Here is a 24,089-nt window from a genome sequence, read left to right as displayed (position 1 = left end):
GGGGTCATTGAAATGCACCACACCTGGCACTGTCCAACGAGGGATCATTGAAATGCACCAGGCTTGGTGCTGTACAATGAGGGGTCATTGAAATGCACCAGGCTTGGCGCTGTACAACAAGGGGTCATTGAAATGCAGCAGGCCCGGTGCTGTCCAACGAGGGGTCATTCAAATGCATCAGGCTTGGCGCTGTACAACAAGGGGTCATTAAAATGCACCGCACCTGGCACTGTCCAACGAGGGGTCATTGAAATGCACCACACCTGGCACTGTCCAACGAGGGGTCATTGAAATGCAGCAGGCCCGGCACTGTCCAACGAGGGGTCATTGAAATGCACCAGGCTTGGTGCTGTACAATGAGGGGTCATTGAAATGCACCACACCTGGTACTGTCCAACGAGGGGTCATTAAAATGAACAAGGCACGGCGCTGTCCAACAAGGGGTCATTAAAATGCACCAGGCCTGGCGCTGTACAATGAGGGGTCATTAAACAGTAAAACTATGATCCTCATCAAGCACTCACTCCAGCACTGGGCATGGCGCTGTACAATGAGGAGTCATTAAAATGCACGAACCCCAGCACTGTCCAATGTGGGAGCATTAAAATGCACCAGGCCTTGCACTGTACAAGGAGGGCCATTAAAACGCACCAGACCCAGCGCTGTACAACGAGAAGTCATTAAAATGCACCCGGCATGGCGCTGTGGAATGAGGGGTCATTGAAATGCACCACACCTGGCACTGTCCAATGAGGGATCATTAAAATGCACCAGGCTTGGCGCTGTACAATGAGGGGTCATTGGAATGCACCAGGCTTGGCGCTGTACAATGAGGGGTCATTTGAATGCACCACACCTGGCACTGTCCAACGAGGGGTCTTTTAAATGCACAAGGCCTGGCGCTGTCCAACGAGGGGTCATTGAAATGCACCAGGCTTGGTGCTGTACAATGAGGGGTCATTTGAATGCACCACACCTGGCACTGTCCAACGAGGGGTCTTTAAAATGCACAAGGCCCGGCGCTGTCCAACGAGGGGTCATTGAAATGCACCAGGCTTGGTGCTGTACAATGAGGGGTCATTTGAATGCACCACACCTGTCACTGTCCAACGAGGGGTCTTTAAAATGCACCCAGGCTTGGCGCTGTAAAATGAGGGGTCATTGGAATGCACCACACCTGGCACTGTCCAACGAGCGGTCTTTAAAATGCACCCGGCCCGGCGCTGGGCTATACAATCAAAAAACATTAATATGTGAAACTATGATCCTCATCAAGCCCTCACTCCAGCGCTGGGCACGGAGCTGTACAATGAGGAGTCATTAATATGTGGAACTGTGATCCTCGTCACCAGGGGCGTAGCTAGAGCTTGTGGCGCCCGGGGCTATCCCTCAGATTGTCTCCCCTGGGGGGGGGGGGGGGTTTGCTGGGGAAAAAGGACGGCTAGCACTTGAAAGAGGACCGAGAGACACGTAGTATCGCCGCTAATAGTTACCTCGATCATGTAAGTTACATGCACATACATGACACGGTCCAGGGCTACACAGTTGAATACACCGGTGACTGGGAGTGACTGGCAGTACAAAAAAGAACACAATAAAACAGTAACCCCAGCACACATACAATGGAATGACAGCTGTAGCAATAGTAAGTCATGAAAATACAAGAACTCTTGAGAAATATTTTCTATTCTCCTTTTATTCTTCTTTTAGGCTTCTTGAATTTCAGGATTTGTTTGAATACAGGTATACAGGTCGTACAGGTGATATGCCAACACGTGTTTCGTCGCCAATTGGGGATTAGCCCGCGACTTTTTCAAGGCTCCTGCTGTCCTGGTGTCGCATATCATGCCGGTCAGTTCTCGTCAAGTGTTCTGACGGGTCCTCCCGTACTCGAGGACCCGTCAGAACACTTGACGAGAACTGACCCGCATGATATACGACGCCAGACCAGATTTGGGTTCTGATTGTTGATTTTAAAGACACTAATAATTACCTACAGATCGTGTGGGTTGGCATTATCACCACACTAAAATAAGAATTTTACAGACAGCAGGAGCCTTGAAAAACTCTGATCTCTCTCTAGGAAGAACATTAATCACCAAAGCTATCATGACATTTTTATTCTTTCTGAAAATTGCTGGAGGCCAGGAAGGAGGCAGCAAGTTTTTTTTAAACCATAATATACTTGCAAACACTACGCACCCACCCGAAATAGGTACCCAGTGCGGTCACACCGTTCGCACCGCCCTAACCTTCTCAAGGTTCATGTGACCTCAGTGACAGAGTCACAGCGACTGGATCACTGTTGCTCTAGGGTGTGCTGCTTCGTTGGCCTGCCCGCAAGACTGGAGATGAACTTCAGTATGGATTGTGGTGGACAGGCCTTCAAGGTTAACCCACAATTGACACCACTAGGGTACACCTGCTTGTGCCAAGACATCAAGCCTTCTAAGGTCTAGTGGGGCCTTCTAAGGTCTAGCATGGGAATGTGCTCCCTCAGTAGAGTGGTCTGGTGGACTGGTCATGAAGGCTGAACCCAGTTCCCCAGTTCCAAATTCGACAGCTCTGGCCATAGTGCCACATCCTCTCCCCGACTGAACACTATACTGCCCCACTGAGGGAAACTCGCACTGCCTTCAGCTACAACCTAATTGTGCCCGCTATAAACACTTGGATGTGGCTCAATTCAAATTATGCACTTGATAAGAGTAATATGCTGCCTAAAAAAAAGTAAAAGCAACCACTCATAGGGAATGCAAGATTAAGTAAAGCATGTGAAATGTAAGCAGAAACAACATGGTTACCTTAACGATCTCTCACTCACTATTCAGAATTCAGCGAGTGGTTTTACCAGAAAAGTTAAGGACATGACGACAGGGCCCTGAAGGGAACCGTTTCAATGTCCATTGCTTATATCCTTAATAAACATAATCAGTATTGTTTAAAAAGACCACATCCATAAACAGAGCCATGGTACACATTGTGTTTTTCAATCCACCCATCAAACAGGTGTTAGACCTGTCAGCCCTAGGGTGGTCTCCCCCTGTATTTTTGACCGTGCCTCATTTTTTCCACCCTCATTTTTATGTGGGACTTAGGTCTCCCGGTGCCTTTTCATTGCCAATCAGTGTTAAGGTGCAGGTGCTCCCTTCTCCCAAGATGGCTGCCACAGGCCCCTGCTACTGCAGAGTGGTCTTTCTAGTAGCACTCTAGCTGCCAGGAGCTGGCTGGAACCCCACAATAATGTTGCAACACCAGCCCGCCTTTTTTGTCCCATAGGTAGAATGGGGAAGCTCCTGGAATGTGCTGGAACCTTCTAGAAGGGAGGTGGGGTTTTTACTTTTGCCGCCTTGGATAGTGGTCACCTGACCTAGGGCTACTTAACAGAGGGAGGGAACATTTTGTAGGCAGTTGGGGTAAAGCAGACCTGGGGAACCCACACAGGAGTTTTAGGCGGTAGGGCCTAGTCAGGGACTTATGCCTCTGGAAGTGACAGGGCTTAGGTGCTCCCTTTCAAGTGAGTGAGGGATCCTGTAACTAGCCCACTGATCTTGCCCAGTGGTAGGGGAACCCAGGGGCCGTCTGCCAAGCTTTACTAGGATTGAACTAGTCACCAACTCAACCACCCCCCCTAAGGAACAGAACCCCTAAGGGCGCCAGAGACATCTGCGCCATTAAGACTGCTGAATGCTAAAACTGAATGCTGAAACTACATGCTGAAACTACATGCTGAAACTTCATGCTGAAACTGAATGCTAAAGCTGAATGCTGAAACTGAATGCTGAAACTCACTACTGAAACCCAAGCTGAAAGTGACCACTGGACTGCTGGGGGATCAACCAGGTACTAGCGCTGTGACTCCTGCTCTCCCCGACCTTGCCTGGGATCCCCCGAGTCAGTCCTCCGCTGAGCGCTGAGCTCACCGTTGACCCCTTAATTTGTACCACCCCCTGGCGTGGGGTCCAGAGGCGCACTCACCGCCGCGGACCAGGGCCTAGAAGCCTACCCCTCATCGAGTCGGGGCCCGCGGAGAAGCCCGGGGCCCCGCCGCTGCCGTCGCAGCTACTGTCGGAGTCGTGGAAGGCCTGGGAAGGCTGTGAAGCCGTCTTCTGCCCCCACGTGACGAGGGCGGACTGCGCGTCGCCGCCCCCGCCGCTGAGCGCTCCGATCGCTGGGCCGCGCCCCCGCAGGCCGCACTGCCATTGGCGGCTGTGGGCACGGGCCCCTGAGGATCCCCGGAGCGTCTGCCCGCAACAGAGGACGTCGAGATCAAGGTAACCCCTGGGGTTGGGAGGTAGCGTGGCCGTGCTGAGGCCTGGGACTCACCCCCCTGTCCCCAGGGAGGCTTGCGGAGGACCCGGTGCGCCCCCTGACGATCGGGAGCAGCACCGCACCGACTGGCGGCCGCTTCCAGGTTCCCCTCCATGGGATTGCCCCCCTTGCTTCTTGACTGCTGCGTACTTCTCACCTCCAGGGAAGAGACCCGTCCTGGAAAAGGGGACCGTTTGCTTAAGGGTTTACTACGAGTAGCACTGTGTTCTCAAGTTCTGCTCTGAAGTGCTTATTGCCTGTTTATTACGAGTAGCGCTGTGTTCTCAAGTCCTGCTCTGAAATGCTTAATGTCTGTTTATTACGAGTAGCGCTGTGTTCTCAAGTCCTGCTCTAAAGTGCTTAATGCCTGGTTATTACGAGTAGCGCTGGGTCCTCAAGTTCTGCACTGAAGCGCTAGTCATGTCCTGAGTAGCGATATGTTTGCAAGTCCTGCCTTGAAGCGCTAGTAGTTTTCCAGGTGTGGCGCTACCTTTTCCAGTCCGATTTCAAAGCGCTGATAATTGCTAGATACCGCGCGAGGTGCCCAAGGCAGATTGAAACGCTAGTGGTGGGAGGGGCGTAGCGCTCTGGTTAACCGCTATGTTTACCGCTGCCCCAGGTTTCGACAGGTTTTGCCAATGGAACTATGGTGAAGTGCTCTTGAATCTGACGCTAAGGTATACAGGTATTGCCTATTGCATCGTATTGAAGTGCTGGTGAATCTGACGCTAATGTATTCAGGTACTGCCTATGGCACCATAATGAAATGCTGGTGAATCTAACGCTAATGTATTCAAGTGATGCCCATTGCAATCTCAGGAACTGTACTTGCATATAATTTGATTAGATAAAACTGATTGATTTGCATTGAACCTACTGTGTGGCGTCCATGATTGTGTGCGTTTCCTGCTTCAGGGGATGTGTGTGTTGTATGGTCGCTTTACACTTAAGCCTTCGGGTGCCCAACCGCTCGAGTCACGTTACCCCCTTAGGGCCCGGTGACCCCAGGTCTTACATTGTTGGCGAGCGGTGGGATTAGGACCTGTGACCATACAGCACCCTCCCGTGAAGCGGAGGGCACCACAATTAGACGCCTAGTGTATTTAAGCTCTGCAACTGTCCAGATTGAGGGTGTAAAATCCTGGTTAGCTTGCAACTGTCACCCGTATCCTAGAATTTTTCTTCCTTGCTATCTAGGTCCCCACCTGTCACGATGGAGTTCCGGTTAGCCGACCTTGAAGGGTACACTGTAAGGCAGCTGAGAGAATTCGGGCAGGGGATGGGGGTGCCTGGGGTGCGGAGGGCCAAAGGACCAGAACTCCGTACCGCCTTAAGGGCATGGGTAGAGGCCCACCCAGAGGGGAGAGAGGATGAGGGACAGAAGGCGCCAGATGCACCTCAGGAGGAGAGCGCCCAGGAAGAACTAGACCTACTCAACGTAGATGTGTCTGAAAATGTGCCCCCAGGGAGACGTTCTGGGGCCAGCAGTAGGACAGGGTCTAGGAGGAGCGCGTCTCCAGAGGAGTATGAGGACAGGAGGGAGGAGAGGCAGTTAAAGTGGGAGCTGGCTAAGTTGGAACAAGAGAGAGAAAGGGAATTGGCCAAATTGGAACAAGAGAGAGAAAACAAGAGATGGGCAATGGAAGAAAAGAAGCTGGCGCACAAGCTTCAGCTGAAGGAGTTGGAGCTGCGCGCCCTCCAGTTAAATGTGTCCAATAAGGACAAAGGTGGCAGCGTACCAAGAGATCCCCAAGATTCAAAATGTTATTTGCCCAAAGAAGTAATTGCCAGTTACACAGTGGGGGATGATATTGCCAAGTGGTTGGAGGCATACGAGGTGGCCTTGACCGCCCATGGGGTACTCGAGAGCAACTGGGGAGGTGGCCTATACCGCTATATACCTCCCAATGTCAGGGACACCCTTTTATATTTAGCCAAGTCGGATCAGGTCAGGTATGCCCCCATGAAGGAGGCCTTACTATAGAAATTTGGTCTCAACCCCGAGAGGTACAGGCAGAAGTTCCGTGGCAGCCATAAGCTGTCCACACAGAATTGGGTGGATTTTTTTGACTATGCCCGTAAGGCACTAGATGGTTGGGTGCGTGGCAGCGAGGCGCAGGACTACCAAGGGTCGTACAATCTTTTTTTACAGGAGCACCTCTTGGATAAGTGCTTTCCGGAGCTGCGCCAACATCTGGTGGACCGCAAGTTAACGGATCCCCGTGAGCTTGCGGAAGAGGCGGATATTTGGGTGAGCACCCGGGTGTCTCACAAGGGCCCCGGGGGAGATGGCTCGAAAGGCGGACAGGGTTTCCCCCAGAAGAAAGAGGGGGGAGATAAAAAGGTGGAGTTCTCAAAAGGCCCCCAAAATAAGTTTGGGAAGGGAGTAGGAACCCCACCCCCGTCCAATTCCACAAAGCCCACTTACCCTGACCGGAGTCAGCAGCCAAGGATTGTGCGGTGCTACGAATGTGGGGAGATTGGACACATGTGGAAGGTGGGCCTACCCGGGAGGAATTTTGTCAGGCGCAAAGGGCATGCCCCACGCTTGAAGGCATGCGGCGACAGGCCAAAGCCCAAGTAGCCAGTCAGGAGACGGGCGGGTATCATGTGTATTGGGAGAATGACCTCCTCACAGTGAGCCTAAGGTGCCGGTGCATGGATCTTCGAGGGCCATAGTGGTCCCCCAATGCTACCGGGCCTTCCTGCTGGAGTTAGCGCACGAGATACCCTTAGCCGGACATCTGGGTCAGGACAAAACCTTTGCGCGGTTGGTCCCACATTTTTATTGGCCCAGGATGAGAGTTGCCTCAGACACCTTTTGTAAGACCTGTAAGTCTTGCCAGGTAAGTGGCAAGACTGGGACTAAATTGAAGGTCCCGTTAGAACCGCTCCCGGTGGTCGGGACCCCTTTTGAGAGGGTCGGCATAGACATTGTTGGGCCGCTGGACCCTCCGACCTCTGCGGGACACCGGTTTATTCTGGTATTAGTGGACCATGCCACTCGGTACCCAGAGGCTATTCCTCTGAGGACCATCACTGCACCGGTGGTGGCGCGGACACTGTTGGGGATTTTTACCCGAGTGGGATTCCCCAAGGTCGTGGTGTCGGACAGGGGCACGAATTTCATGTCGGCCTATATGCAGGCCATGTGGAAGGAGTGTGGAGTGACCTACCGGTTCTCCACTCCTTACCACCCCCAGACTAACGGGCTCGTAGAGCGCTTCAACAAAACCTTGAAGGGAATGATCCGGAGCCTGCCAGAGGGCTTGAGGCGTAAATGGGACGTCCTCCTCCCCTGCTTGTTGTTCTCCTACCGGGAGGTACCGCAGAAGGGAGTCGGGTTCAGCCCGTTTGAATTGCTCTATGGCCATCCCGTTAGGGGGCCCCTCAGCTTAGTGAAGGAGGGGTGGGAGAAGACTTCGCAGAAGCTTCCCCGTGACATTGTCAGCTACATGCTGGCATTCCGCAGCCAGATGGCCAAGCTGTGGAAGGTGGCCTCAGAGAACATAGAGGCTAGCCAGACCGTTATGAAGGAGTGGTATGACCGCAACGCTCGGACGGTAGAGTTGGACGTTGGACAGAAGGTGTGGGTCATGGAACCTGGTGAGCTTTGTGCCCTCCAGAACCGGTGGACTGGTCCGTACGAGATTGTGGAGCGACGAGGTCAGACCACATACGTTGTTGATCTGAAGACCCCCCGACAGCCCCACAGGGTACTCCACGTCAACCGCCTGACGCCGCACCATGAGCGATCGGAGCTTGCTCTCCTTATGGACACGGAAGGGAGCGAAGAGGAAGAGAGTGAAGCTCTTCCTGACCTTCTAGCGGCCCAGGAGAGGATGGTTCAGTGGAAGGTGTAGTCCTTTACCCATCCTTGACCCCATAGCAACCGAGGGACTGCCGCCATGTCCTGGGACAGTACGTGTGAGAAGTTGGCCTGGCATATGCTGTCTCCTAGTTATAGGGACACCTTGCACCAGTCCAATTCGACTCTTATTGATGATAGGTTTAAGACAACCTTTAAAGAAAGCTATCCTAGTGGTATCTGTGGAGAGCAGCCTTCAGGCTAAGTCTTGAAGGAGTGTTAAGCTTATTGTTTTACCATAATAACCTCTTGAATAACCAAATGAAAGAGTAGCCCACACAGGTATATATATAAAATATATGTATTTATTCTAGACAGAATCCCACAGTCTCTTTATGAAGCTGTGGCAAAGTTACAATATCAAACAAGCATTGATAGATACAATAAATAGCACTATTAACATTGGGCCCCAGGGGGGGACCAAACCATATACTAAAAAAGTGGTATAAGAACCACGACAATTCTACAGGCAATGCCTAGGGCATTCAGGATCGCTGGCCCCTTAAGAATCCACCCCAGGTTATGAGGAAGGGGACCCACGGGAGGCGCGTGCAGTGTAAGTAGCTGCTATCGGGATCTCTATTACTGCCTATGGAGAATGTCACGGTTGGAAATAAACAGTTTAAAAATACTTCTAGCAGGAGTACAAAGTTAAAACTTCAGACTTAAGCTTTTGAAGAGCCCAATACCACGAGAGTACCGAGGTACCACTGATACCTGCCCCAGGGAAGCCGGGTGCATAGGTCGTTTCTGCTGTCGGGTCGCAGGCTGATTTTCAATGGGAAAATAGTCAAAAGTTCTGCTAGCCAAAAGCGTCGATGATGCCGTGAAGATCAAAGATGTGAAGATTGTAGAGAAGAACCTGAAAGTAGAGGGGACAGAGTCTGGGTCACGGCAAAGTGACCAGGAGGCTCAAAGCAAAGAGCCCTTCGATGTCAGGTGCTTCAGGTGGAAAGTGGTGTAGCTTGGATCTGCAGCCACGGGCTCCGGGAGGCTTCAAGGAAGGCCAGCTTCAGAAGGGCGACTGTCCCACGTCAGATGAGGGTCGCTGCGGTGTTAGTGTCCGGATTGGATCCACTAAGCCTTGGCAACCGCAACCCACGAAGAATAAACAAATCGGCTACAGTGCAAACCCACAAGGTCTGGGAGAGGTCTCCTTCAAGGAGACTGTAGAGCAGGCCTGGAGCAACCAGGGGAACTCTTGATTGTAAAGGTAGACCTCCGCTAGGGCCCACAAGTCAAGAGACAAGGGACCGCGGGAGGCGGCAATTTGGAGTGCGTAAAAAGGCACCCACGGGCCACCGGAGGGGTCTAGGGTGCTGATCCTTGGCACAATTGCTGTAGAGTGGTTGGCTCGTAAACGGGCCAAAGCACAACTTCCCCACTGGTCAGGGTCGTGTGCTATGCAAGAGGTGGCCGGTGTCCTCGGGTATTAGGGATCTCGGCACCCACGCGGTCCACGGTGCCCAAACTCGTTGAGCACACTCACTGGCCTCTGGGATGCGCTGGAAACCCACATCAAGGTTTCTGGAAGTCGTCGAAGTTCGTGAGAGCAGCGAAGATCCAACCGGGTCACTTGCAGTGTTTCAGGTGCCTGCCAAGCAGGGGGATAACTCCTTTATCCCAAGGGAGATTTCTTCCGTCAGCTGGGCAGCAGCAAGTCGAAGGTCAAGGCTGTAAAGTTCAAGATTAATCTGAGGCTCTGGGGCCACGTTATTCACCTTTATCCCCAAGATTATGGGAGTGTCCAGAGTAGCGTCCACCAATGGTAGGTGAGGTGGGAAAGGGTGGCTACACCCTCTCCCCTTTGTGTGTTTCCCGCCTGGGCGAGTGGCAGGATGCCCCTGAACCGGTTCCAAGCGGTGCATGCAGAATGAGGCTTCTGTAGCTGCCTACGTGCAACTCTGAAAGGACATTTGGTGCACCCACCCTGTTCCAATCCACATTATCCTGTCTGGGGAGATGCTAGCACCTCCCTGCCACAGGAGCCCTATTGTCCAGCTGGCGAGGCTGGGGTTTTCCCCAGCAACAGCCAGCCAGGGTCGTGTAGGTGGCGGGTAGTAGCCATTTTGTACTGCTTGTGCACTTTTAAATTGGTGTCTAAATTCTGCCGCTTTTCCCATATTGCCCCTCTAGCAGGGGGGAATCGTACCCTCATGCCCATGGCTGTACTGGGGGTATGATTCCTACATGTTTGACACCAAACACGATATGGTTCTGTGTAGCCATTCTCAAGTTATCGCGTTATCGCGATAGACTTATAATGCGGTTAAGAGTATATGGTATGGCTACACTACAGACAACCCAGCAATGATTTTACGAAGGTTGCAGTGAGGCCCTACTCATGTAGGGGTCCCCCCTCACACATACCTCAGCACCCTGCCTTGTAGGATTACCAAGGCCTGCTATAGGGGTGACCTTTGAGAGTAAATGTGTTGTAATGGGGTGGGATATAGGGTACCTATATCCCTGTAAGGGGTGCTAGCACCACCTTACCCAGACTACATTAGTGGTCTGGTGGTGTCAGTTTGTATAGCTGTCCCAGGGTGGCACAATAAGTGCTGCAGAGCTGGTAGGCCTACTGAGGGACCCATGCCCTGGGTACCTAGAGTACCATCTACAAGGGACTGTCAGGGCATCCTCAGCATCCAATTAGTTTGTACCTAGGGCACTTCACATTAGTTTTAGGGAGAAAGCAGATAGGCTGGGGTCCTGGATAGCAGGATCCCAGCCAGACTAGTCAAAAACCACTCAAATACCAGGCAAAAAGTTGGGGACAACCATTAGTCAGATTCCACCTTCCTACATAACACCCCCCTCCCCCCCCCAAACGAAAGGAGATAAGGCTAACCTTGTCCAGAGAAGCCTTTATTCCCTGAGTAGCCATATAAGGAAGAACCTGCACTAGCATGGTTGCTCCCTGTCTCATGGTCCACTTGGGAAATCCTACCCCAAGGGGTTCTAGAGTTTCTCCATGGTCTAGGGGAATTACCTGTATTGGTTTTTGGTACAGAGGTGGGCTGGTGGGGTGTCTGAGTCTGGAAGTGAGGCCCTATTTGGGTTGGTCTCAACCTCCTCAGATCACTGGCCACTATGGAAGCCTTTCTGCCCATGACTGTGTCATATCTGGCCCTAAGGGTCAACCCCTGGCTGCCTACAGCTGGGGGTTGGATCCCTTTGGTTGGAATAGTGGAGGGCACTGGAAGGTTTGGGGCAACTATGCCCCAGGTTTCCCTGTGCTCAACAACATCCATTGGAGGGGTACCTATACCTAGGTGTAAGGGGGATCCCTCAGTTGGTAGAGGAATATTCACCTGGCTGAAACTACTCTGCTGGGTGTCCCTAATCTGTTGATGAGGGGGTTCCTCTGGACAGGGGCCCCTTAAGGGTCCACTGACCTCCCTGACCTCTGCAGACCTGGGCTGACTGAGGCAGGATAGAGAGGGGCAGGATACCTGCTCCAGACTGGGTACCACCTTGGACGGATCCCCTGCCATCAGAGAGGTGGGCAGGCCAGGCCTGTTCACTTCTGGGGCAGTTACTTCACAAGGGGCAGGATCAGTTCCCTGAGAAACTTGACCCTTACCTTTAGTCTGGTGGGGGGAGGACTGTTCCTCACCCCCTATGCTCTCTGTTTGGGTGGAGTGATCCATAGTTTCAGGCTTCACTCCCTTTATTTTCTCCTGGGGTGGAGGTGAGGCCCTCAGGGTCTCATCCACTCTCTCAGGGAGTCCTACCATTTTCAAATGGGCCTTGTGGTCAACCTCAGCCCAGGCTGAGATTTCCAGATCATTCCCCAGTAGACAATCTACAGGCAAGGTGGGGGACACTGCAACTCTCTTTGGGCCAGTGACCCCTCCCCAGCTGAGATTTACTACTGCCATGGGATGGTCTGTCCTAACTCCATCAACATTGGCCACCTGGTAGCTAAACCCAGGTAAAAGCTGTTCTAGGGGCACTAGTCTCTTGGTCACCATGGTGACACTAGCCCCTGTGTCCTTGTAGGCCACAGTCTTCTGACCATTGATCATGGGCTCTTGTCTGTACCTGCCCAGGATACTGGGACTCATGTTAAAGTTGGCAAACCCCATGCCACCATCACAGACTAGAGTTGCTTGTGTAGGGGACCTGGTTAGGCCAGAGTCCACCTGAGTTCCCCAAGAAAACCCAACTAAGTTTTTGGGTGCACTCCCACCACCTGGTGGATTACTACTAGTAGCAATAGGAGGTGTTGGAGCTGCAACTGGAGGAATATTTTCTTTATTGCCATTCTTTGGACAACTGGAGTCAGTTTTCCAGTGGCCAGGTTTCTGACACACATGGCAATATGGTTTCTTGTTAGAAGAGGGAGGATTTTGGGACCCACCCCCAGTACTGGGTTTTTGGGGCCCTTCAGGGGACTTTTCTGTTTTATTATCCCCACCTTTCTCTTTGGGCTTGGTAGAATCTTTCTTCTGGTCACCACCTTGGTTCTTGGGCCTGATCCTGGTTCTGACCCATTTGTCTGCCTTCTTTCCCAATTCTTGGGAAGAGGTCAGATCAGAGTCCACCAGGTGCTGGTGTAAGAGTTGGTGTTGACAATTATTAAGAATCTGCTCCCTCGTGATGAGATTATACAATCCTTGATAATTATTTACTTTACTGCCATTTAACCAACCTTCCAATGCCTTGGTAGCACAATCAACAAAGTCTACCCAATCTTGATCCTGTGCTTTTCGGGTGTCTCTGAACTTAAGTCTGTATTGATCAGTGGTTAAGCCAAACCCATCTATTAAAGCATCTCTCAAGATATAGTAATCATCTGCATCCTCTTCTCTTACAGAGAGGAGCTTGTCTCTACCTTTGTCTGCAATGGAGAGCCACAGGATTGCTGCCCACTGCTCTACTGGGACCCTTTGTACTTTACAGGCCCTCTCAAAAGCAGAGATCCATTTGTGGATATCATCCCCTGTCTTATAGGGGGGCACAATCTTGTGGAGGTTCCTATTGTCAGGGACTTTCTCTCTAACTCTAGGGGTTTCATTACTGCCACCAGGGGTCTTTAGACCCCACTTTCTTGAAGCTTTCTGAAGCTCCAGGGACTCCCTGTCTAATGCTAACTGTTCTCTCCTGAGCTGTAGCTTTGCCTGCTCAAACTGGATCAGTCTGCATTTCCTCTCTTGGGAGGATTCTCTCCTCTGAGGAGAGGCAGAGGTCCTTTTGGATCTCCTAGAATGGCTGGACCCCACTGAGGGGGATCTGTTCCTTCTGGGATCCACCACTCTCCCTTTAGGGATGGAGGGAGTGCCTCCTGGGCCATCACCTCCATGTTGTGAGTGGTCTGGTTCTTCCAGGTCAGGATCTTCATCCTCTTCCTGGTCCTCATCAGAGTCCTCTCTTGGAGGGTCCTCTTCTGATGGATGCCCACCCAACCTGTCTAGCCCACCAGACCCTAAAGTCTGCATAAAGTCTGCTATGAGCAGGATTTCCCTGAGACGTTGAGTATTGACACCTTTGTTTGTCTTAAGTTTCCTAAGGGTGCACATCTCCCTAAGATCAGCAAAGGAGAGATTATCATACTTGTCGACTGGGACCCTTTGGGGTCCTTCCAGAGCCTTATGGGCACCTGAACCTAAAGACATTTCTAGTGTAGTGATAGTGGTGTATCTACCTACACTAAGTGTGGCCTACTGAACCCTTTCTTGAGTTGTAGTCAAGGTGTGCTAAACCCTCTACACATGACTCCTAAGTTCAGTAGAACTTATTGTATTCTAAGCTTGAATTTATATGTACCTTTGGTACCTAGTGGCTTTCACTTTAGAAATTCAATTTGTTATCTGGTAAAACAATGGCAAGCTTGAATCCAACCGCTGCACACCAATGTGAGAAGTTGGCCTGGCATATGCTGTCTCCTAGTTATAGGGACACCTTGCACCAGTCCAATTCACTCTTATTGATGATAGGTTTAAGACAACCTTTAAAGAAAGCTATCCTAGTGGTAGCTGTGGAGAGCAGCCTTCAGGCTAAGTCTTGAAGGAGTGTTAAGCTTATTGTTTTACCATAATAACCTCTTGAATAACCAAATGAAAGAGTAGCCCACACAGATATATATATAAAATATATGTATTTATTCTAGACAGAATCCCACAGTCTCTTTATGAAGGGGTGGCAAAGTTACAATATCAAACAAGCATTGATAGATACAATAAATAGCACTATTAACATTGGGCCCCAGAGGGGGACCAAACCATATACTAAAAAAGTGGTATAAGAACCACGACAATTCTACAGGCAATGCCTAGGGCATTCAGGATCGCTGGCCCCTTAAGAATCCACCCCAGGTTATGAGGAAGGGGACCCACGGGAGGCGCGTGCAGTGTAAGTAGCTGCTATCGGGATCTCTATTACAGCCTATGGAGAATGTCACAGTTGGAAATAAACAGTTTAAAAATACTTCTAGCAGGAGTACAAAGTTAAAACTTCAGACTTAAGCTTTTGAAGAGCCCACTACCACGAGAGTACCGAGGTACCACTGTTACCTGCCCCAGGGAAGCCGGGTGCATAGGTCGTTTCTGCTGTCGGGTCGCGGGCTGATTTTCAATGGGAAAATAGTCAAAAGTTCTGCTAGCCAAAAGCGTCGATGATGCCGTGAAGATCAAAGATGTGAAGATTGTAGAGAAGAACCTTAAAGCAGAGGGGACAGAGTCTGGGTCACGGCAAAGTGACCAGGAGGCTCAAAGCAAAGAGCCCTTCGATGTCAGGTGCTTCAGGTGGAAAGTGGTGTAGCTTGGATCTGCAGCCACGGGCTCCGGGAGGCTTCAAGGAAGGCCAGCTTCAGGTGGGCGACTGTCCCACGTCAGATGAGGGTCGCTGCGGTGTTAGTGTCCGGATTGGATCCACTAAGCCTTGGCAACCGCAACCCACGAAGAATAAACAAATCGGCTACAGTGCAGACCAACAAGGTCTGGGAGAGGTCTCCTTCAAGGAGAATGTAGAGCAGGCCTGGAGCAACCAGGGGAACTCTTGATTGTAAAGGTAGACCTCCGCTAGGGCCCACAAGTCGAGAGACAAGGGACCGCGGGAGGCGGCAATTTGGAGTGCGTAAAAGGGCACCCACGGGCCACCGGAGGAGGCTAGGGTGCTGATCCTTGGCACAATTGCTGTAGAGTGGTTGGCTCGTAAACGGGCCAAAGCACAACTTCCCCAATGGTCAGGGTCGTGTGCTATGCAAGAGGTGGTTGGTGTCCTTGGGTATTAGGGATCTCGGCACCCACGCGGTCCACGGTGCCCAAACTCGTTGAGCACACTCACTGGCCTCTGGGATGCGCTGGAAACTCACATCAAGGTTTCTGGAAGTCGTCGAAGTTCGTGAGAGCAGCGAAGTTCCAACCGGGTCACTTGCAGTGTTTCAGGTGCCTGCCAAGCAGGGGGATAACTCCTTTATCCCAAGGGAGATTTCTTCCGTCAGCTGGGCAGCAGCAAGTCGAAGGTCAAGGCTGTAAAGTTCAAGATTAATCTGAGGCTCTGGGGCCACGTTATTCACCTTTATCCCCAAGATTAGGGGAGTGTCCAGAGTAGCGTCCACCAATGGTAGGTGAGGCGGGAAAGGGTGGCTACACCCTCTCCCCTTTGTGTGTTTCCTGCCTGGGCGAGGGGCAGGATGCCCCTGAACCTGTTCCAAGCGGTGTATGCAGAATGAGGCTTCTGCAGCTGCCTACGTGCAACTCTGAAACGACTTTTGGTGCACCCACCCTGTTCCAATCCACATTATCCTGTCTGGGGAGATGCTAGCACCTCCCTGCCACAGGAGCCCTATTGTCCAGCTGGCGAGGCTGGGGTTTTCCCCAGCAACAGCCAGCCAGGGTCGTGTAGGTGGCGGGTAGTAGCCATTTTGTACTGCTTGTGCACTTTTAAATTGGTGTCTAAATTCTGCCGCTTTTCCCATATCGCCCCTCTAGCAGGGGGGAATCGTACCCTCATGCCCATGGCTGGACTGGGGGTATGATTCCTACATGTTTGACACCAAACACGATATGGTTCTGTGTAGCCATTCCCAAGTTATCGCGTTATCGCGATAGACTTATAATGCGGTTAAGAGTATATGGTATGGCTACACTACAAACAACCCAGCAATGATTTTACGAAGGTTGCAGAGAGGCCCTACTCATGTAGGGGTCCCCCCTCACACATACCTCAGCACCCTGCCTTGTAGGATTACCAAGGCCTGCTATAGGGGTGACCTATGAGAGTATATGTGTTGTAATGGGGTGGGATATAGGGTACCTATATCCCTGTAAGGGGTGCTAGCACCACCTTACCCAGACTACAGTAGTGGTCTGGTTGTGTCAGTTTGTATAGCTGTCCCAGGGTGGCACAATAAGTGCTGCAGAGCTGGTAGGCCTACTGAGGGACCCATGCCCTGGGTACCTAGGGTACCATCTACAAGGGACTGTCAGGGCATCCTCAGCATCCAATTAGTTTGTACCTAGGGTACTTCACATTAGTTTTAGGCAGAAAGCAGATAGGCTGGGGTCCTGGATAGCAGGATCCCAGCCAGACTAGTCAAAAACCACTCAAATACCAGGCAAAAAGTTGGGGGCAACCATTAGTCAGATTCCACCTTCCTACAGTATGCCTCGTTGTTCTCCCTCACACCTGGAATCACTCATCTGTTTACCCATGATGTGGACACAGGGGACAGCCCACCGGTCAAGAATAAGTCTGACCGAGTGAAGGACAGCATCCAGAGTGAGGTAGCGAAAATGCTGGAGCTGGAGGTGATAGAACCTTCCAGCAGCCCGTGGGCTAGTCCGGTGGTGTTGGTGCCGAAAGCGGCCCCACCGGGCACCACACCCGAACTTCGGTTCTGTGTGGACTACCGGGGGTTGAACTCTGTCACGAAGACAGATGCTCACCCCATCCCACGAGCAGACGAGCTGGTGGACCGGCTGGGAGCAGCCCGGTACCTCAGCACCATTGATCTGACAACCGGATATTGGCAAATTGCCATGGCCGATGGAGCAAGGGAGAAGACAGCATTCTCCACCCCCGAGGGCCACTTCCAGTTCCGAGTGATGCCCTTTGGGCTCAAGAATGCTTTGGCCACATTCCAGCGGATAGTGAATCAGGTACTATCTGGCCTGGAGTCCTTCTCAGCGGCCTACCTGGATGACATAGCTGTCTTCAGCAGCACCTGGGAGGACCATCTGCAGCACCTCCAGGAGGTATTGCAGGCGCTGCAACGCGCTGGCCTAACCATTAAAGCCAGCAAATGCCAGATTGGACAGGGATCTGTCGTGTACCTGGGACACCTGGTGGGCGGAGGTAAGGTGCAACCCCTCCAGGCCAAAATAGAGACCATCTTGGCTTGGGAGCCCCCCAAGACTAGGCCTGGGCGGTAAAATCCGTTCCGCTCGCGGAATTTGCGGAATTTGGGTAATTTCGCGTTCCGCGGAGAACACGAAATTGACCAAAAATCTGCGTTCAGCGACTTCGCGAAATGTTTGGCTTGTTCGCGTTCTCAATATGCGTGTTCGCGAGATATTTCACCCCGAGCTCGCAAACAGTGATCGCGAACAGGAAAAAGGATCGCGAACAAGCAATTCCGTGTGTTCGCGGAATTTCTGCGTGTTCGCGGAGATTTTTTACCGTTTCGCGGAGATTTGCGTAACGTGATTACGCAAATTCCGCCCACCCCTACCCAAGACCCAAACAGAGGTCCGAGCTTTCCTCGGCCTCACTGGGTATTACCGCCGGTTTGTCAAGGGATATGGTACCATCGTAGCCCCCTTGACAGAATTGACATCTAAGAAACAACCTCGCAAGGTCATATGGACAGCTGCTTGCCAGGAGGCATTTGAAACGCTGAAACATGCGATGTGTACCGCTCCAGTACTCGCAAATCCAGATTTCAGTAAGGAATTAATTGTACAGACGGACGCCTCAGAGTACGGCATAGGTGCGGTGCTCTCGCAACTCAACACCGAGGGCCAAGATCAACCTGTGGCCTTCATCTCCAGAAGACTCCTCCCTCGGGAACAGCGATGGAGCACCATCGAGCGAGAAGCCTTCGCGGTGGTCTGGGCTCTGAAGAAGTTGAGGCCATACCTCTTTGGATCTCACTTCCTAATTCAGACCGACCACCGCCCCCTTCGCTGGCTCATGCAGATGAGAGGCGAAAACCCCGAGTTGTTGAGGTGGTCCATTTCCCTACAGGGGATGGACTTTCGGGTGGAACATCGGCCCGGAGTTGACCACGCCAATGCTGACGGTCTCTCCAGGTTTTTCCGCCTTAGCGATGAGAACTCCCTAGAGGTTGGGTAGCTCTCCCCTCTTTCGGCTGGGGGGGACGCGTGTTAGACCTGTCAGCCCTAGGGTGGTCTCCCCCTGTATTTTTGACCGTGCCTCATTTTTTCCACCCTCATTTTTATGTTGGACTTAGGTCTCCGGGCACCTTTTCATTGCCAATCAGTGTTAAGGTGCAGGTGCTCCCTTCTCCCAAGATGGCTGCCACAGGCCCCTGCTACTGCAGAGTGGTCTTTCTAGTAGCACCCTAGCTGCCAGGAGCTGGCTGGAACCCCACAACAATGTTGCAACACCAGCCCGCCTTTTTTGTCCCATAGGTAGAATGGGGAAGCTCCTGGAATGTGCTGGAACCTTCTAGAAGGGAGGTGGGGTTTTTACTTTTGCCGCCTTGGATAGTGGTCACCTGACCTAGGGCTACTTAACAGAGGGAGGGAACATTTTGTAGGCAGTTGGGGTAAAGCAGACCTGGGGAACCCACGCAGGAGTTTTAGGCGGTAGGGCCTAGTCAGGGACTTATGCCTCTGGAAGTGACAGGGCTTAGGTGCTGCCTTTCAAGTGAGTGAGGGATCCTGTAACTAGCCCACTGATCTTGCCCAGCGGTAGGGGAACCCAGAGGCCGTCTGCCAAGCTTGACTAGGATTGAACTAGTCACCAACTCAACCCCCCCCCCCCCCCCAAGAAACAGAACCCCTAAGGGCGCCAGAGACATCTGCGCCATTAAGACTGCTGAATGCTAAAACTGAATGCTGAAACTACATGTTTAATTTGTACCACCCCCCGGCGTGGGGTCCAGAGGCGCACTCACCGCCACGGCCCAGGGCCCAGAAGCCTGCCCCTCATTGAGTCGGGGCCCGCGGAGAAGCCCGGGGCCCCGCCGCTGCCGTCGCAGCTACTGCCGGAGTCGTGGAAGGCCTGGGAAGACTGTGAAGCCGTCTTCTGCCCCCACGTGATGAGAGCGGACTGCGCATCGCCGCCCCCGCCGCTGAGCGCTCCGATCGCTGGGCCGCGCCCCCGCAGGCCGCACTGCCATTGGCGGCTGCGGGCACGGGCCCCTGAGGATCCTCGGAGCGTCTGCCCGTAACAGAGGACGTCGAGATCAAGGTAACCCCCGGGGTGGGAGGTAGCGTGGCCGTGCTGAGGCCTGAGACTCACCCCCCTGTCCCCCGGGAGGCTTGCGGAGGACCCGGTGCGCCCCCTGACGATCGGGAGCAGCACCGCACCGACTGGCGGTCGCTTCCCGGTGCCCAGCCGAGACTCTGGTTCCCCTCCGTGGGATTGCCCCCCTTGCTTCTTGACTAGTGCGTACTTCTCACCTCCAGGGAAGAGACCCGTCCTGGAAAAGAGGACCATTTGCTTAAGGGTTTACTACGAGTAGCGCTGTGTTCTCAAGTTCTGCTCTGAAGTGCTTATTGCCTGTTTATTACGAGTAGCGCTGTGTTCTCAAGTCCTGCTCTGAAGTGCTTAATGTCTGTTTATTACGAGTAGCGCTGTGTTCTCAAGTCCTGCTCTAAAGTGCTTAATGCCTGGTTATTACGAGTAGCGCTGGGTCCTCAAGTTCTGCACTGAAGCGCTAGTCATGTCCTGAGTAGCGATATGTTTGCAAGTCCTGCCCTGAAGCGCTAGTAGTTTTCCAGGTGTGGCGCTACCTTTTCCAGTCTGATTTCAAAGTGCTGATAATTGCTAGATACCGCGCGAGGTGCCCACGGCAGATTGAAACGCTAGTGGTAGGAGGGGCGTAGCGCTCTGGTTAATCGCTATGTTTACTGCTCCCCCAGGTTCGCCAGGTTTTGCCAATGGAACTATGATGAAGTGCTCTTGAATCTGACGCTAAGGTATACAGGTATTGCCTATTGCATCGTATTGAAGTGCTGGTGAATCTGACGCTAATGTATTCAGGTACTGCCTGTGGCACCATAATGAAATGCTGGTGAATCTAACGCTAATGTATTCAAGTGATGCCCATTGCAATCTCAGGAACTGTACTTGCATATAATTTGATTAGATAAAACTGATTGATTTGCATTGAACCTACTGTGTGGCGTCCATGATTGTGTGGGTTTCCTGCTTCAGGGGATGTGTGTGTTGTATGGTCGCTTTACACTTAAGCCTTCGGGTGCCCAACCGCTCGAGTCACGTTACCCCCTTAGGGCCCGGTGACCCCAGGTCTTACACCAGGTATTGCAGTCCCTCCAGGAATGGTGCACTTTCCCACCTGGGGACAACAATGCTGTTCAAAGAAAGACGAGAAAACAAAAGTAGCGCTTCACTGCAAACTCTGTAAAGTGAGGCTGATGTGTTTGGATGTAAATAAAACCAATCTAGCCACTTTGCAACTGTCTTGCTTTATTTAGTTATGTATTTATTTTTCATATTTAAAACCTTCTATTTCTCTCCATCCCGCTGCACTTTGGAATAGAAAAATGTCAGAAAAGGGCATTTCCCGCAAGAGTGTTTTTCTTTTTTGGATCCATTTCACAGGGAAGCAACTAAATGAAAGAAGGAAAGAGGTTGTGAACCGTTTCTTCAAGTTACGGTTTTCAGTAAGTGAGGAGCAAGACAGAAAGAGAGGGGGGGGACAGCTGCCAGCACAAAAAAGAAGAGGACATTGCCCGAGTCCTATTCCTTCTCTGCCCGTCCACGAACGTCCACGAAAGCAAACCGAGCCTTATCTGAATGCCTTTGTGCGCCCCCAAAATAGTGCCGCCTGTGGCGGACCGCCCCCACCGCCCCCCCCCCCCACCTAGCTACGCCACTGCTCGTCACGCGCTCACTCCCGCACTGGGCACGGCGCTGTACAATGAGGGGTCATTGAAATGTACCACACCTGGCACCGTCCAACGAGGGGTCATTAAAATGCACCCAGCTTGGCGCTGTACAACAAGGGGTCATTGAAATGCACCACACCTGGCACTGTCCAATGAGGGGTCATTAAAATGCACCAGGCTTGGCGCTGTACAATGAGGGGTCATTGGAATGCACCACACCTGGCACTGTCCATCGAGGGGTCTTGAAAATGCACCAGGCCCTGCGCTGTCCAACGAGGGCTCATTGAAATGCACCAGGCTTGGCGCTGTCCAACGAGGGCTCATTGAAATGCATCAGGCTCGGCGCTGTACAATGAGGGGTCATTGGAATGCACCACACCTGGCACTGTCCAACGAGGGGTCTTTAAAATGCACCAGGCTTGGTGCTGTACAACAAGGGGTCATTGAAATGCACCACACCTGGCACTGTCCAACGAGGGGTCTTTAAAATGCACCAGGCCCGGCGCAGGGCTATACAATCAAAAAACATTAATATGTGGAACTATGATCCTCATCTAGCCCTCAGTCGAGCGCTGGGCACGACGCTGTACAATCAGGAGTCATTAATATGTGGAACTGTGATCCTCGTCACACGCTCACTCCAGCACTGGGCACGGCGCTGTACAATGAGGAGTCATTAATATGTGGAACTGTGATCCTCGTCGCACGCTCACTCCAGCACTGGGCACGGCGCTGTACAATGAGGAGTCATTAATATGTGGAACTGTGATCCTCGTCACACGCTCACTCCAGCACTGGGCACGGCGCTGTACAATGAGAGGTCAATAATATGTGAAAGTATAATCCTCGTCAACCTCTCGCACCCAGCCCTGGGCACGGCGCTGTAAAATAAATCATTAATATTTGAAACTATGATACTCGTCAAGCGCTCACTTCAGCACCGGGAACGACGCAGTGTAGCGTCCTACCCCAGCTTCGCTACTTAGAAATGATCACGCCACACAGGGAGCTTGGTATTACATGTCTTTAGTCCTCAGCGTGTAACCGTTAACTGAACATTCTGCATCATGAATTGTATCACTCACACCCATACAGTTACGTCACTCTTCTATGGAGTCCGTCAGGAGCCATAAGAGATTTGTCATCTCTAACTCAGAAGACACTACATCTGCCAATATGATAAATAAAAGTACCTATAATACATATATACTCCACCACTCTTCAATAAGTCGTCATGGAGCTTGAACCCATCGCCCAGATCTGGTCATGTGAGGCTGCGAAGATACAGGAGAAGTGTCCATGACTGGCACTGGTGACATGAATACCAGTACAGTTGCTGAGCTCTCAGGATTGTCAGGTGGTGAAGTCTTACTTCTGACGTCTGGAGTAGGTGAATATCGAGGCGGGTGCTTGAAATGCAAAGAATCTTGCATAACAGACTTTCCAGGCAGGTGTGCCGTCACCGTGTGTCCTTTACTAGTCACAACCCTCAGCGGGTCAATAGATCTTTCAATGGTCCACTGGCACAACTTGGTGCCTATGGCACTCCCAAACATTAAGGTGGCGGGCTTTCACCTGTGGCAGTAGGGGGAGTTGACCTGTACGCACAAAGCATAGACTGAAGAACTGATTTGAGGTCAAGCGCTCGGAACGGGCTTTTTGAGGGTGCTTGTAAATCTCTTGACTACACCATTCACATGCGCCCAGACAGCTCTTCTTTTCTGTTGCTTGGTGTTTAAAGGAGTGAGAAAGTCTTTTAATTCCTGATTATTAAAAGGTGGGCCATTGTCAGATTTCAAAATCGAAGAAACACACAATGTTGCAGAAATACTTTCTAGCCTTTCAAAGACTCTGGTGAAAGATATGTCATCAACGACTCTTGACAGAGGAAAACGGGAATATTTGTCAACAATGACTGGTAGATGACGTCCATTGTCAAGAGGTCCAAAGAAAACGATGGCAATCTTCTCACACGCGTGCTTTGGGAGATCAGACATGTTTAACGGATGCGAGATTGTTTTAGATGCACAATTGACAGGCCTGCAGCTTTCTTTCAACTCTTTCATCGTGATGAGGGAACCACACTCAGGTCCCATAATGCACAGCAACAACCCCATGGTGTCCCTCGTGGGCCAGTGCAACAACTTGTTGTCTCCGACTCCCAGGTCTGACAATTCTCGATCTCGTAAGATGATGCCGTCAGCAGTAACGGAAAGCACTTCTTGCACATTTTCGAATTTCTGGTATTTAAGGTGATGAAGGAGAGGTCAAGTCTGTGTTTGCAACGATTGGTGTGTAATAAGGTCGTTGAGTGTTAGCAAATCCCAGTCCGTGCTCGTGGCAGCAATGGTGAGTTCCATGGATGTGGCAGCAGGGGCGCCGGACTTCACAATGAGGGTAAAAGAAGCATCAGTCGCTTTAGAAGTGGTGCCAGGGCACTCTACTGGCACACGTAAGAAGTAGTCAGCAGGGTTTTGATCTTTTCCTGGATAATGCACAATTGTATAACCATATTCCTGCAGTCGCAACCCCCACCTTTCAATGAGAGGGGACATCTTGGCTTGAGGATTGCTGAAATGGTGAGCAATGCTTCGTGGTCGGGGACAACCATGAAATGTTTCCCATACAGGGACACATGAAAATGTTCACAAGCCCACACGGCAGCGAGGCGTTCTTTCTCGGGTCGTGAATAGGCACATTTAGTCAATGACAAACTCCAGCTAGCATAAGCCACAATGTGTCTAGTGATATTGGGGTGTCCAGTGTGCTGGGCAAGGATGGCACCAAACCTCACTGGACTTGCCTCAACAACACTCTCCAGCTGCAATTTTGGATCAAAGTGGCCATTTCAGTGGCATTCT

The sequence above is a fragment of the Triturus cristatus genome, chromosome 1_2 (genome assembly GCF_964204655.1).
Source record: "Triturus cristatus chromosome 1_2, aTriCri1.1, whole genome shotgun sequence".
Lineage (NCBI taxonomy): Eukaryota > Metazoa > Chordata > Amphibia > Caudata > Salamandridae > Triturus > Triturus cristatus.
This window is presented reverse-complemented; position numbering follows the sequence as displayed.